The following is a 16,135-nucleotide window of genomic DNA, read 5'->3' as shown; positions in this document are numbered from 1 at the left end:
ACACAAAAACCTCGGAGAGGCATGCAGCCACACGACGGAGGGTGGAGAGGCTGGAGGCCCCCTTGGAAGAGCTGGAACGAGGTAAGAGAGATCTTTGCTCCCTCCGGTAAAGACTGTGGTTGCTGCCACAGTAGGCTCCATGAGGGAAAGAGTAGGGAAGGGCATGCTTGTTTCTGGGATCACCCAGGACTCCCTAGGGCCCTTGTAGCCTAGAGGGAAGCCCTCTAATGGGGTGAAAGCTTTTGCAGGGGGGTGACCTCATCAAGCCAAGACCCCAGAAGACCAGAAATCGAGAGCTGATCAAGAAATCCTGGACTGCACACTGGAGAAAGCGCCCCTCCCCCAACCTGCCACACACCATCTTGGCTGAAGCCTGAGACCTCAGAACAAGCGGCTCTCAACCCCCATGCAGTAGTGATAGACTAGAACTACCATCACATAATATCAGAATGAGAAAGACCCAACCTTCTAACATTGGGCACTATATCAAATCTCCAGACCAGAGAGAAAATGACAAGCACCCAGAACTCAGTGCTGAGGACACAGGATATGTAAGCTAAATGACAATGAATTCAAAATACCCATCATCAAAAAACTGAATGAGGTAAAAGAATATAGAAAAACAATTCAACGAGTTTAGGAGCTACTTCAAAAAAGAGATTGAAACTATGAGAAGACTCAATCAGAAATATTAGACATAAAAGACACAATGGAAGAGATAAACAAAATATGAATTCCCTGAACGCTCAAGTGGACAGCATAGAGGAGTGAATTAGCATAATTGACGATAGACATAATGAAATACTCCCAACAGGAGGAGAGAGAAGTAAGACTAAAAAGAAATGAAGAAAGTCTCTGAGAAATATCCAACTCAATGAGGAAATGCAACATAAGAATTATAGGTATTCAAGAAGGTGAAGAGAAGGAGAATGGAGGAGAAAGTGTGTTCAAAGAAATAATAGGAGAGAACTTCCCAAATCTAGGGCAAGAGAGGGAAATCTGTGTGGAAGAAGCTTCCATATCTCCTAGATTTGTCAATGTAAAAAGACCTACTGCAAGGCATATAGTAGTAAAACTGGCAGAAATGATTGACAAAGAAAGAATACTCAGGGCAGCAGGCAGAAGAAAATAACCTGCAAAGGAACCCCTATCAAGCTTTTAGCAGATTTCTCTGCAGTAACCTTACAAGCTAGGAGAGAATGGAATGACATATTCAAAACTTTAAAAGACAAGAATCTTCAGCCAAGAATACTCTATCCAGCAAAAATATCCTTCAGATATGAGGGAGACATTAAATCTTTCCCAGACAAACAAAAGCTAAGGGACTTCATAGCCATGAGCCCCACCCCACACAAGAAATCCTCAAGAAGGCCCTCATATCTGAAAAAAGAAAAAAAGGGAGAAAGGGGTCACAAAACACAGAGTAAGGAGATAAATGGATAGAAAGAATCAGAATAGGATAGCAAATATTCAACTATAGCGTTAGGCTAAAGGGAAGGAAAACACCACAAACAAAGACAATCTTGTCAATTTAACCACAAATTCACAACACAAGTTTGAATAAGACAGGAGAAAAACAACTTAGGAGGGGAGGAGGAAAGTGACTGAATTGGTTTAGACTAAGGAAATAACAGGCCATCAGAAAATGGACTATCTTGTACACGAGATTCTGCATACAAACTTCAGGGTAGCCACTACCTAAAAAGCAGAACAGAGACACAAAAAATAAATAAGGAAAAAACAAAGAAACACATCATAAAAAACTATGTAATTCGATGGGTAGACCAAAACACACAGGACGAGAAACAAAGGAACAGCAGCAAAACCAGAAAATGAGTGATATAATGACAACATTAAGCCCTTGTACATCAATAATCACACTAAATGTAAATGGATTGAATTATCCAATAAAAAGACAGAGTGGCAAGAGGGATTAAAGAACAAGATCTAACAATTTGCTGCCTCCAGGAAACACACCTCAGCTCCAATGACAAACACAGGCTCAGACTGAAGGGGTGGAAGATGATGCTCCAAGCTAATGGAAAACAAAGAAAGTAAATATTTTAATACTTATATCAGAAAAAGTAGACTTCAAGATAAGGCAGGTAAAGAGAGACAAAGAGGGGCAGTATATAATGATCAAAGGGACACTCCATCAAGAAGAAATAACACTTATCAATATCTATGTATGCAACACAGGAGCACCAAAGTTCATAAAGCAACTATTAACAAACCTAAAAGAAGATATTAATAATGACACAATAATATTAGGGAATCTGAACACCCCACTCACATCAGTGGATAGAGCATCCAGACAGAAAATCAACAAGGAAACAGTGTAATTAGACAAAAAGCTAAAGCAGTTGGACTTAATAGATATATGTAGAACACTCCATCCAAAAACAGCAGAATACACATTCTTCTCGAGTACACATGGAACATTCTCAAGGAAAGACCATGTGTTCAGAAACAAGGCATGCCTCTATAAATTTAAAAAATTGAAATAATAGCAAGAATCTTTTCCAATCATAATGGTGTAAAGCTAGAAATTAGTTACAAGAAAAAAGCTGAGAAAGGGACAAAGATGTGGAGACTAAAATACATGCTACTGAATAAGCAATGGATCATTGAAGAAATTAATGGAGAAATCAAAAAATATCTGGAGACAAATGAAAATGATAACATACCGTACTAACTCATATACAATGCAGCAAAAGCCGTATTATGAGGGAAATTCATCACAGTAGAGGTACACCTTAAAAAACAAGAAAAATCTCAAATAAGCAATCTCAAATTACACCTAACTGAATTAGAAAAACAACAAACAAAACCCAAATTCAGCAAAAGGAGAGAAATAATAAAAAGCAGAGCAGAAATAAATGCTATTGAAACAAAAAAGGCAGTAGAAAGGATCAATGAAACAAAGAGCTGGTTCTTTGAGAAGACAAAGAAAATTGACAAACTCCCAAACAGACTTACAAAGAAAAAAGAGAGAAAGCTCAAATAAACAAAATCAGAGATGAAAGAGGAGAAACAACAACAGACTCCACAGAAATACAACGGATTATAAGAGAATACCATGAAAAACTATATGCCAACAAAATGGATAATCTAGAGGAAATGGATAAATTCTTAGACTCTTACAACCTCCCAAAGCTGAGTCAAGAAGAAACAGACAATCTGAATAGACCAACCACAAGGAAAGAGATTGAAACAGCAATCAAAAGCACCCCAAAGAATAAAACCCCAGGACGAGATCACTTTCCTGGGGAATTCTACCAAACTTTCAGAGAGGATTTAATACCTATCCTTCTCAAGCTATTCCCAAAAATTAGGGGAGATGGAACACTTCCTAACTCATTCTACAAGGCCAACATCACTCTGATATCAAAGCCTGACAAGGACAGCATAAAAAGGAAAACTACTGGCCAATATAGCTGATGAACATAGATGCAAAAGTCCTCAACAAAATTTTGGCAACCCAAATTCAACAATACATCAAAAGGATCATACATTGCGATCAAGTGGGATTCATACCAGGGACACAAGGATGGTTCAACATCTGCAAATCAATCAACGTGATCCACCACATCAACAAATTGAGGAATAAAACCACGTCCTCATCTCAATAGATGCACAGAATTCATTTGACAAGACCCAACAGCCATTTATGATAAGAACTCTTAACAAAATGGGAATGGAAGGAAATTACCTCAACACAATAAAGGCCATATATGAGTAACCCACAGCCAACATCATACTCAATGGGAAAATGCTCAACACCATCCCCCTGAGAACAGGAACAAGACAAGGATGCCCATTATCACCACCCTTATTCAACATGGTACTGTAGGTTTTGGCCAGAGCAATTAGGCTACACAAAGGAATAAAAGGAATCCAAATAGGGAGTGAAGAAGTGAAACTCTCGCTATTTGCAGACAACATGATCTTATATATAGAAAACCCCCAAAAATCCATCAGAAAACTCAGAAATAATTAACTACAGTAAAGTTGCAGGATACAGAATTAACTTACAAAAATCAATTGCTTTTCTATACTTCAATAACAAACTTACAGAAAGGAGAACTTAAGAATACAATTTCATTTGCAATCGCAACTAAAAGAATAAAGTACCTAGGAATAAATTTAACCAAGGAGGTGAAGGACTTATACAATGAAAACTGTAAGACATTACTGAGAGAAATTGATAATGACATAAAGAGATGGAAAGAGATTCCTTGCTCATGGATTGGAAGAATAAACATAGTTAAACTGTCCATACTACCCAAAGCAATCTACAGATTCAATGCAATCCATGCAATTCCTATCAGAATCCCAATGACTAAAATTCACAGGTGGCAATCAAAGACCCCGAATTGCTAAGGCAATCCTGAGAGAAAAGAACAAAGCTGGGTGTATCACAATCCCTGTCTTCAAAATGTACTACAAAGCCATAGTGAAAACGACATGGTACTGGTACAAAAACAGGTACACAGATCAATGGAACAGAAATGAAAGCCCAGGAATAAAATCACACATCTATGGACAGCTAATCTTCAACAAAGGTACCAAGAACATACAATGGGGAAAAGATAGTCTCTTCAATAAATAGTCTTGGGAAAACTGGACAGCCACAAGCAAAAGAATGAAGGTAGACCACTACCTCATGCCATACATAAAAATAAGCTCAAAATGGATCAAAGCCTTGAAGATATGTCCTGACACTATAAAACTCCTAGCAGATAATATTGGTATACACTTTTTGACATTGAACTAAAAAGGATCATTTTGAATACCATGTCCTCTCAGACAGGGAAAGAAAGGAAAAAATAAACAAGTGGGAATTCATCAGACTAAAGAGCTTCTGCAAGGTCAGATAAACTAAAATCAAAACAAAGAGACAACCCACCAATTTTGAGAAAATATTTGCAAATCATATGTCTGACAAGGGGTTAATCTCCATAATATATAAGGAATTAACATAACTGAACAATAAAAAACAAACAGCCCCATCAAAAAGTGGACAGAGGATATGAACAGACATTTTTCTAAAGAAGATATACAGATGGGCAATAAACACATGAAAAGATGTTCAACATCACTAATCATCAGGTAAATGCAAATCAAAAGTACACTAAGATACCACCTTTTGCTTGTTAAAATGGCTATAATCACTCAGACTAAAAATAACATGTTGGAGAGGGTGTAGAGGGAAAGGAACCCTCATACACTGCTGGTGGGGATGCAACCTGGTACAGCCACTATGGAAAACAGTGTGGAGATTCCTCAAAAAACTAAAAAAAAGAACAACCATATGACCCAGGTATCCCACTACTGGGTATTTACCAAAACAATTTGAAATCAACAATCCAAAATAACATATGCACCCCTATGTTCCTTGCAGCATTATTCACAATAGCCAAGACATGGAAACAATCCAAGTGCCCATCAACTGATGATTGGATAAAGAATATATGGTGTATATATTCAATGGAATACTACTCAGCCAGAAAAAAGACAAATTCATCCCATTTGCATTAACATGGAAGGACCTAGAGGGAATTATGCTGAGCAAAATAAGCCAGACTGAGAAAGACAAACACCAGATGAATTCACTCATATGTGGAATATAAACAGTTCAGTGGTTACCAGGGGGAGGGGGATGGGAGGTGGGCACAGGGTGTGAAGGGGAGCACTTATGTGGTGACAGTCAAGAAATTAATGTACAACTGAAATCTCACATTGATGTAAACTATTATGAACTCAATAAAAAAAATAATTGATATAAAAAAATTGACTTAATCAGAACCAGCCCAGTGGCATAGTGGTTAAGTTCGTGTGCTCCACTTCGGTGGCCTTGGGTTCAGAAGTTCAGATCCTAGGCGTGGACCTACATACCACTTATCAACCCAAACTGTGGTGGCATCGCACATACAAAATTGAGGAAGATTGGCACAGATGTTAGCGCAGGGCCAATCTTCCTCACCAAAAACAAAAACAGTATGTAACGTGTGATCTTGCTAGTTTTCCCCTTGTAGGTATTTTCATAGGCAAACTTTCTGTTTCAAATTCTTCTTAAAGTTTTAAGTATTCTGTATGAGCCAGTAGAAATTGTTTCACTGACACACGCACCCGTCTGCTAGTACTGGACTCCAGCTCTCTACAAAGTTCACCTCAAATATTTCCAGGAGTCCCCAGTGGGAGAGAGACTTAGGCCTAACTTTGTCAAGTGCCATGTGAGACCCCCTTTTTTCCCTCTTTTCTTGCTCTGATTCCCACTTGCATGTGTCTCTGTATTTGCCAGGCACTGCTGGCTTAGACAACAGTGGCTTTCCTTCTGAGAACCAGTGGGTCTGTCAGGCCCTGTTGTGCCTGCAACTGAGTATTGCTGTGACCCTGGTTGTCTGATTCTCGTCACTCGCTGCAGCCATCTCATTAGGTGTGACCTGGGCACTAGCATCAGCCTCCTTGAGATACCTTGGCAGCACAATGTTTTCTTGTGAAATGGGAAATATAAAACGCTTGCATTTTAATAGTGCTGCTAAAAGTTAAATTCCTGTTAATTCTGTAAGCAAAGCTGTGCAGTCAGCTGAATTCATCCTAACTCGCCTCTGACTGTATTGGGTCTGGTCCTACTCTGTGACTGCTAACATTACCTAATAGTGCTATTGTGTGCCATTGGCTGTGCTATGAATTTTACATATAAGACACATTTAATCTCATAAGAACCCTGTGAGGTAGGAACTACCCCCTTTTACAAAAGAGGAAAGAAACTGATGCTATAGAGACGTTAAGTTGAATTAGACCAAGGAGAAGTCTCTTCAAAGTGGATAATTTGCTAGCACTTACATCTGTGGCCTGGAGAGCAAATTGATACACTTAGCCACCGGCCAAATATGTCATGTGTACTAATTTGTTGATAGTCTTCCTCTCTCTATGCCTTCGCTGTGGGAGGGTTTACTCCTCCTTGGCAGCTGTAAGGGGCGAGAGAACAACTGATTTTCAACTCTAGGCTGTTATAAGCAATGTAATCCTAATTCAATTCATAAGGGCTGCCTCTCAACCTTGCGGAGATGATGAATCAAGGCAGATGTGTTAACACTGATTTGTTTACCCTGACCAGGTACCAGGTTAGAGGGAGAAACAAGGGATTCTTAAAATACATACTCTACTTCAATTTATGTATTAATTTAAAACTGAAAAAAATCTGAACTTTGATTCCACTTGAGGTTCAAGCTGAATTTTCGCAGTAACTCTCAGAAGCCTGTCCCGATCCCCGACACCTTCAGAATGTTGCCGCTTCCATTCCTGAATGACTCTTGAACATTATACCATCTCCTCATTAAACCTGTACCCATTATACCTGCTTTGATGACCTAGGATACCTTATCATGCACCTGTGCGTCCATCCTGCATCCTATAAGCCCAAGGCCAGTTTGTTTTCCCCAAGTGGTACAGGACATGTTGTGTTATGTGAATTGAATTGTGTGAAAACCTTTACTATTCCGTTTATATTGTGGACACCAGTTAGTGTTAAACTGCCCGTTTTGTTCAATTATCTTGCAGTTTTGTTTCCCTTATTTGGTGCAAGCATGTTTTCATTTAAATGGTTAAGTCTACTATTGCTAAAAATACTGTTTGAACTTTAATGTACCTGAGTATTTTATTGTCAGTTACTTCTTTTATCCTCTCCAGCCATAAGCATTTTATGAACTTTATAGACACAGGGATCTTCTTCTAATCCTACTTTTTGGTCATTTGGCATGCATAGGATTTTTGATACCCTCTCTTAATTCTTCTTCTATCAGAATCAGCACACTCAGAATACAGCAGCTTTCAAAATTACTATTTGTTCTTTTTCTACCCCTCCTACTACAACCTGTCTTCCCAGGCTGCAGTACGTTGCCTCCTCTATGAATGAGGTGGCTTCATGAGGACGCTATTTATGCAACTGATAGAAACCCAACTTGAATTCCCTAATACTGTCTCATTCAATCACACTGCTGCAAGGAGGACAGGGGTCGAGCTGGGCTTAAGGAGGACTCTGGATGGAGACTCGGTCAGTATCTCTGTTCTCTCTGTCTTTCATATTTGCTTCTCTTGACTGTCAGCTGTCTGGTTTTAGGTAAGCTTTTCCCAGCACTTTGGGAGAGGGGGAGGTTGCCAGCAGTGCAGGGCACATATACTTATAAACAGTGAAAAGAGTGCTTTTTTTTCCTGATTCTAGCTAAAAAATTCCCAGGGAAGGACTCTGATTGGCTTATGCCAATTATAGGCCCATCCTAGGTGAATGGCCTAGGAAGCAGAGTGCTAAGATTGACCCTGTTTAGGTCTCGTGCCCACTTGACCACTCACTGAAGCCATGATTATAGGGTCACATAGAGGATCGCAGCTCCCCTTTCAATCAAGTGGCTTGTGGGATGAATTTTCCTGATAGAGGATACGGTGCTCCTGATCCTAGAAGAAGCAAGAGCTTTTATAAGGACAAAGCAATAGGTGTCTGATATTGTTGATTAGATCCAGAGTGGCCACTTATAAAGAGGCTTTGAACAATCCAAGTGAAAAGTATAAGGATATAAATCGAGGCACTGGGAGGAGATGGAGAGGTGATTTGACATTCAAACATATAAGAGGTAGTGTTCATGGAGCTATAAGCAAACCATTATAAAAGCAAATCAGCTATGCAAACATCAGCCAAATAAAGCAAGCTGTCCTCTTTATGTGACCCACTTGAACTCTGCGTGGCATGCAATTTTACTTTTTATTTGTTTGCTACTTCATTTACATAGTTATTGTCATTTGTTCAGTCACATGAACATTTTCTATCTGGAACAAAGTAAAGGACATATGATTATTGACAGTTTGTTGTTTCAAGCTGTTAAACACAGAACAGGTTTCTTAAATGCCTTCTATGCTCCCTCCACACATAACCAACTGAATATAAAAAAGCAATATCCTTGACTCGTGTCTGACTGTTCTTGGCAGAATGGCAATGTTCCTTGGATTATAACTTTTTTTGGTGTTTCTTTGAATAGAATTATTCTGTTCAATTGATATGTTCCACAGGGCATAGTTAAATGCAATTACAGATTTTATAATAGATAAAGATTATAATGCATAGGGCTTGATACTACTTTGATATTTAGATCAGGATTCTTATGTAATCATGTAAAAGAATTTCCTTGGTTATAGTAAGACCTTTTAGATATCCTTCAGATCAAATCTATTCTCATAATAATGCTAAGAGTTTATTTGCCTTTTAAAATGTGTTAACATTTGCATTGATGGTGCACAAACTATGGTAGGGAACACTGCTGGTGCCTTAGCACAAATCCAGATAGTGGCAGCAAACTCTACTAGTAGTTAATGTATTTTTAACCATCATAGGCTTGCAGAAAAAAAAAAAAAGCCACTTTCACTTCACAAGAAGCAGTAAAAATCACTAATTTTATAAATTTTTGACCCTCAAGTATAGGCCTTTTTAATCTTCTCTGTGAAGAAATGCGAAGTATACACAAAGCACTTTTACTCCGTGCTGAAATAGAAGGCTGCCTTTAGGGAAGGCACGGGTACAATTGCTTGAATTGTAAGCTCAGCTAGATGCCTTTTTCATGGAATACCATTTTACTTGAAAGAATGACTGACAGATAAACTATGTTTATTCAGACTTGGGTATTTGGCAGGCATTTATTTTTTTTCAAATTAAGTAAGCTTGTCATTTCAAAGAAATGACATCTGACAATAGTTGTTGCCAGAGATAAAAATCCAAAAGATAAAATTACAAATAACAATTAGAATCTTAGCAAGCTGTGTTCACCACCTTGCGCTTGACAGCTTCCCAGTACTGACAGACTGTTCTGGTGGAGTTGGTAGTGGCATTGACAAATGCGGTCTTTTTGGTGTGGTGTAATGAGATGAGTCAGCATTTGGCAGATCTGCGTAACTCCGTGAACTGATGTTTTCCAAATGATCAATGTGTGATGTTACGAAATCGTGCATGGGCAAAAGATTCGTTCAAAGTACAAGATAGACCAATGGATTTGAACGTAACAAGGTAAAAACAAAGTTCATTGGTAAGAAGTTGGAAATTATGTATTGCAATGTGCTTTTAAGAAACTACCATTTGTCAACTAAAGACTATATACTTATATTAAAAGTTATTAAAATACTCCACTGTACTTTAACCAAAACAACACACAGCAGCAGATTGAAGGTTGAAGCAGATGTGAGAGTGCGGCTGCTTTCCATGAAGTTAGACATTAAAGAGATTTTTAAAAATATAAAACAAAGCCACTCTTCTCACTAATTTGTTTTTTGGAAAATATAGTTATTTTTCTCACAAAAATGGTGTTTATGTTAACATGTAAAGAATTCGTTGTATTTGAATTAATAAATATTTTAAAATTTGTTTTCTAATATAACATTGATAGGTATACTTGTATAAATAAAAGCTTTTTACAGTTTTCAGTAATTTCTAAGAGTTAAGGGGTCCATGACACCAAAAAGTTATGAGAACTTCTGGCCTTAGAATAAAATCCAAACCTCTGTATGTGGTCCAAAACTTCCGTCATATGGCTTCTGCCAACTCTCCTACATTCTCTTATGTTTCATGTCCCCTCGACCAAAGGAACCTTGCTATTTTACATTTCTGTACCTTTGGTCAGTGCTCTTTTTGCTATGAACACTCATTTTCCTCCAGCTCTCTGTCTAAAGTACCATCTCCCAATGCCTCTTGGGACATTTATCTCTGGTAATTCTCTTTGTCATAAATTCTACTTAATATAAAATTAATATAACTACTCCAGCTTTCTTATACTTATTGTTTGCATGGTACATCTTTTTCCATCTATCTATTTTCAACATACCTGTGTCTTTATATTTAAAATTGGTTTCCTGTAGATAGTATATAATTGGATCCTGTTTTATTAATTAATCTAAAATTTCTGCCTTTAAATCGGAATTTTTAGTCCACTGACATTTAATGTAATTATTAATAGATTTTTTTAGGTTTACTTTTTTACTATTTATTTTCTATTCTTCTCCCTTCTTTTGTTCCTTTCCTTTTCTTCCTTCTGTTGGATTAATTAGATATTTCTAAGAATCCCATTTTAACTTATTCATTGGCCTTTTAGGTATATATCTTTTCTTTTATTCTTTTTAGTGGTTACTCAAGGACTATGATTCTCAAACTTTAGTGTGTAACAGAATCACATGGAGGGTCTGTTAAAACAGTGCTTTTTGGTCTCCATCCGCTACGTTTCTGATTCAGTGGGTCTAGTGTTGGTCCTGAGAATTTGCGTTTCTGACAAGTTCCCAGGTGATGATGCTGCTTGTTTGAGGACTATTCTTTGATAATCACTGTTCAAAGGATTAAAATACACAGACTTAATTTTCACAATCTTTCTTTTAGACTTGATGTTGTACCACTTCACATAAAATGTGGAAATTGTTTAATTGTGTCAGTCCATTTACTCTCTCTAACCAGGTTTATGCTAGATTTCTGATATATATATTACATGTACATACATTTTAGAATTTACAGTACAATTTAGTTGTAATACAATTACAATACAATACAATTTTTGCTTTAACTGAGTATATGTATTTTAAAGAAATTAAGAGGAAAAAATAGTCTGTTGTATTTACCCACGTATTTACCTTTAACTATGCTTGTCATTTCTTCCTGAAGATCTTAATTCCATCTTGTTTCATTTCCCTTCAGCTTAAATAACTTCCTTTAACGTTTCTTGAAGTATGGGTTTGCTGACAACAAATTCCTTTAGTTTTCTTTTATTTCAAAATGTCTTTATTTTACTGTCATTCCTGAAGGATTTTGTGCTGGACAGAGAATTTCAAGTTGACTGTTTTTATTTTTCTTTTAGTACATTAAAAATGTTCAGCTGTCCATTGGCGTCCATTTTTCTTATGAAAAGTCAGTAGTCATTGAAATTGTTATTTCCTATGTACAATGTGTCATCTTTCTCTGGTTGCTTTTGAGATGGTCACTTTATTTTTGATGTTCAGCAGCTGGATTATATAAACAGCCCAGTTGTTTTCTTTAGGAAAAAAAAAAAGGAATCCTGGTGGAGATTTGTTGGCCTTTTGAATCTAAATTTATGACTTTCACCAAAATTTAGAAAAAAATTCAGCCATTATCTCTACATATTTTCTGTCTTACTTTAGACTCCAATTACATGTATGTTAGACCTTTTGGTGTTGTTTCACTCTGCTACTATTCATTGTTTTTCAAGTATTTTCTCTTCTTTCTTGAAGTTGGATAATTTCTGTTGATCTCTCTTTGGATTCACTGACTCTCTCTACTCTTATGCCTATTCTGCTAAGTCTCTACTGTGAATTTTGTAGTTCAGATGTAGTTTTTGGTTTTATTACTTCCATTTTATTCTTTTTTACAGTTTTTATTTCTTTTTTGAGATTTACTATCATTTCATTTATTTTGAGCATATTTTTCATTCATTAAGCATTTATGAAAGTAATTTTTAAATCTTTCTTTCTTAATTCTAACATCTGTGTCATCCAGGGTAAGCTTTTCATTGATTCCCTTTTGTCATGTCAGTAGGTCGTGTTTTTCTGTTTCCTCATGTATCAAATACTTTTGGATAGAATCCTGAACATTGTGAATGATATAGTGTAGAAATTCTGGAATTTGTCATCTTATTCTAACGTATATTGATAGTTTAAATGCAAGCAGGATTTAGCAGTAAACTTGCTAAATTGATCAGGTAATCTCTGTTTCTACTTTAGGAGGCGGTAACTCAAAGCTCAGTTCGTTTCTTTTAATCTTAGCTGCCCTTCTTGGAGTCTGCTGCATACATGAATGCTTCAGTTTTCCCAAGATTTGAGCAAAGCTTATACACAGAATTCAGGCTTCCTTCTTTGGCTCTTGTTTTTTATGGGAGTATCTATGTACTCACTTTCCAGTGGCTGTGGTTCCAAAACTCTTATCTTTTAGTTCTTTAAGCTTTCTAATTATGTGGATTTTCAATCAGAGTTTCCTTGCAGACTGGTTTTCCCCCAGGCTAAACACCGTAAAAACAGGGAACCCACTCAGTGCTTCCAGGTAATTGTGTTTTTATGTTTTTTCTAGAGTTTGTAGTTATCTGTGAGAAGGTTGTTCCAAAAGGAGCTACTCAGCCATAGCAGAAACAGAGCTCTCTTTTTTTTTTTGCTGCTTATATTTGAAAAGGCTACTTTTATCATGAGAGGAAAATAGTCACTTATGTGTTTTTCTACTCAACTGCCTTTATTTTTTTACATTTGCTTTAAATTAATTTTGGATTAGTTTGCATATGACATGAATTAAGTATGAAATTTTTTTCTCAAATCATTAAGCCAATATTTTTTAGTAAGTCTTTTTCCTTTCTCTAACTTTAATTACCTCTTTACAGTTTGCCAGTGTTTTCAAATTGTGCTCTGAAGAACCTTAGAATTCCTTAGACTTGCATTAAGCAGAGCTATGATTATATGTTTCTTTGGTTATTCCTTTTATTAATTTTATAATTTAGCAAACTATTTATTGAACACCTGCTACATACCAGACACTATGCCAGGCACTGGAGGTACAATGACTACTAAGATGAACATGGTCCTTGCCTTACAGATAATGTCTAGTGAATTTTATGTATCAGATTTCCACAAATGCATCCCTTTTTCTTATTAAAACTTGTAGAAAGACAGTGAGATTTAGAGACCCAATAACTTTGTGATTTTAGGCAAGTTATTTATCGTCCTTAAACCTTGATATATTCATATCTTTACAGTGGGATAGTAGCCCCAGTTTGAAAGTATTTCCTTAAGGATTAAATGGATAATTTCATATGAAAGAGCTCAGCACCCAATAATTGTTAATTTACTTTTTTCCTTCCTAACTCCTGGCTATATTTTTCCTGTCGATAAAAGATGTGGAATTTTGGTTAACAGTCCCATATCCAATGTCATCTGAGTCTTTGTTACAGATTTCTAGGAGACTATCTAATTTCTCTTTCCTAACACTCTGTTGACAAAACTTTCTCAAATGTCTTTAATATCAGCAGACCATGTTGCTTAAGCCAAAGGCTTTATCTCTGGTCCCAGGGTCTTTGATCTCCTTTAGTTCTTGACTATCCCTATATTCTAAAAATTTCCTTCTGCATTTGATATTGTGAAACTACTGTAGTATTTTTATTCTTTATTCTCTTGCACATCTCCTTTTACATATCTTTCTTTATTAATTTTCATTCTTCAATCTCCAAACTTCAGATATTTTCTCAAAACTCACTCCTGTCAGCTCTTTTTTGCTTTGGCCCTTCTTTTTGTTAAACAAGCAGTCATCCATTCTCATCATTTCAGCTCTAACCTCTCTGTACCCCTCATTACATCTCTCTAGCTATTGGAGTGCAATCCCATATCACTAATTTTGTGTAAGGAGTTTGTTCATTCATTCTTTGATGATTTTTTTCAGTCATTGGATATGCTGTCTCCTCAAATGCTGATCAGTGATCTGCTCTAAAATTCTGTTTCTATGTGCAAAATAATTCAATGCCGTTTTCCTTAATTTGGTGTTTTTTTTCTTAAAGGTGCTATCGTTCTTCCAGTCAACAGAGACACAACCTTTGTTCTTTCATCTTCACACTCGGTGTCCAGTTTCGTCCTGTTACTTCTTGTTTGGAAATGTAGTAAATTCGTTACTTCTCTCTTTGTCTGCCGCCGTCCAAGTCCAGTTGGGATGCTAGCTGATTCCACAAAGCCTTTGCTCTTCTTACTATGCCTTGTTCCTTTCTTCAGACCAGCTTGCCCATCATTATTACATTAGTCATCTTCCTAAAACATTACTTTTGTCCTGTACTCTCCTGTTCAACGTTTTCAGTGACTCTCCATTTCTTTTGACAGTGTTTCCTTTTGGAGTAAAAATATTCTGATGGAATCCCAGTGTTGACATAAATTATTTTAATTATAATGCAACTTAAATATGTCCAAAGATAAAACTAAACATGCTCTTTTGCACATACAACTGTATAACTAAGACAATTTACGAATTCATTACAAACAAAACTATAAAATGGATAAAATTTAAGTTAACAAATTAATGTGGCAAAGGATATTTGCAAAACTAAATTACCAAGCTCAACATGAATGTTGTACAGACTGCTCTGAGTTCAGCATGGGCCTGCTCTATTCTTCAAACTTCTGAGAAGCCTTTGTCTCTATAGTATACTATGATATCATTTGGCCTTCACTTGGTACAAATGTATCATTTGAGAAATAGGTCTGTCCTCCTCTTCTTTTTCCATCCCTCAGCCTGCTGGAATTAAAATAGTACTACTTGACTGCAGTAAGAGAGTAAATAAAAATGCATATTCAGGCACTGATACTACTTGGTGACTTGGGGTTACAAAGTAAGCATCCAGATGATCTAGAATATTGGGGTGGGGGGGAGACAGAGAATTTTAGTTCACTTGAAAAAAAGAAACTTAGAAGATTTTGTGCCAAACTAACGGAATCTCAAAATCAGACTCAGACACCCAGAGTCTACAGACCCCACTATAAAAGTCACTGATCTGTGGGAAAAAGACCTAATTCCTCATGTTGACACCCAAGGCCATCATCAATTCGGATTAAATCTCTTTTCTTTTTCAGCTTTTGTGGTTTTTTTTTTTAACACTAAGTCAATGTGTACATGCTCACATTTTCCCAGATCTGTGCTTGTCTTCCTTTCTATCTCTGTCCCTATATAATCCCATCTATCTAAAACCTCTGAAGACCACCAGTTCATGCTCTCATTTTCCCTTGAAACTTCTGGCCACCTCTTCAATTTTAATCTGATCTTTCTCCTGCTTTGAACTCCTCCTTTGAACTCCTTCTGTATCTGGTACTTTGGCATTTAATTGTTTTTTGACATTGTTTTGTTTGACTTTTATGTGCTCTGTATCACTAGACTCAGGGGCCTTAAAGGAAAAATTTCCCTTAAAAGTTTTTAATCTTCAGGATTGTTGTTGATATTCCTGAAGCTCTTACTAAGTAAATACATGCAATGCTCAGTATTAGGGATTTAGTTTCCCTGCAGAAATGTGGGGTTTCTTCGTATAGAGTGTAAGCAAAGTACTTTGATGTAGAAAATTTGCATTTCTAAGAAACTAAA

At 36.6% G+C, this 16,135-nt stretch overlaps 1 protein-coding gene across 3 annotated transcripts in view; it reads left to right on the top strand.

The window, feature by feature from the left end:
• Positions 1 to 16,135, top strand: part of NME7 (NME/NM23 family member 7) — a 245,293-nt gene that overhangs the window by 110,055 nt on the left and 119,103 nt on the right. The window lies entirely within an intron of this gene.

The sequence above is a fragment of the Equus caballus genome, chromosome 5 (assembly GCF_041296265.1).
Source record: "Equus caballus isolate H_3958 breed thoroughbred chromosome 5, TB-T2T, whole genome shotgun sequence".
Classification (NCBI taxonomy): domain Eukaryota; kingdom Metazoa; phylum Chordata; class Mammalia; order Perissodactyla; family Equidae; genus Equus; species Equus caballus.
Note: the sequence above shows the minus strand (reverse complement) of the source record. Positions and strands in the feature narration are given on the sequence as shown.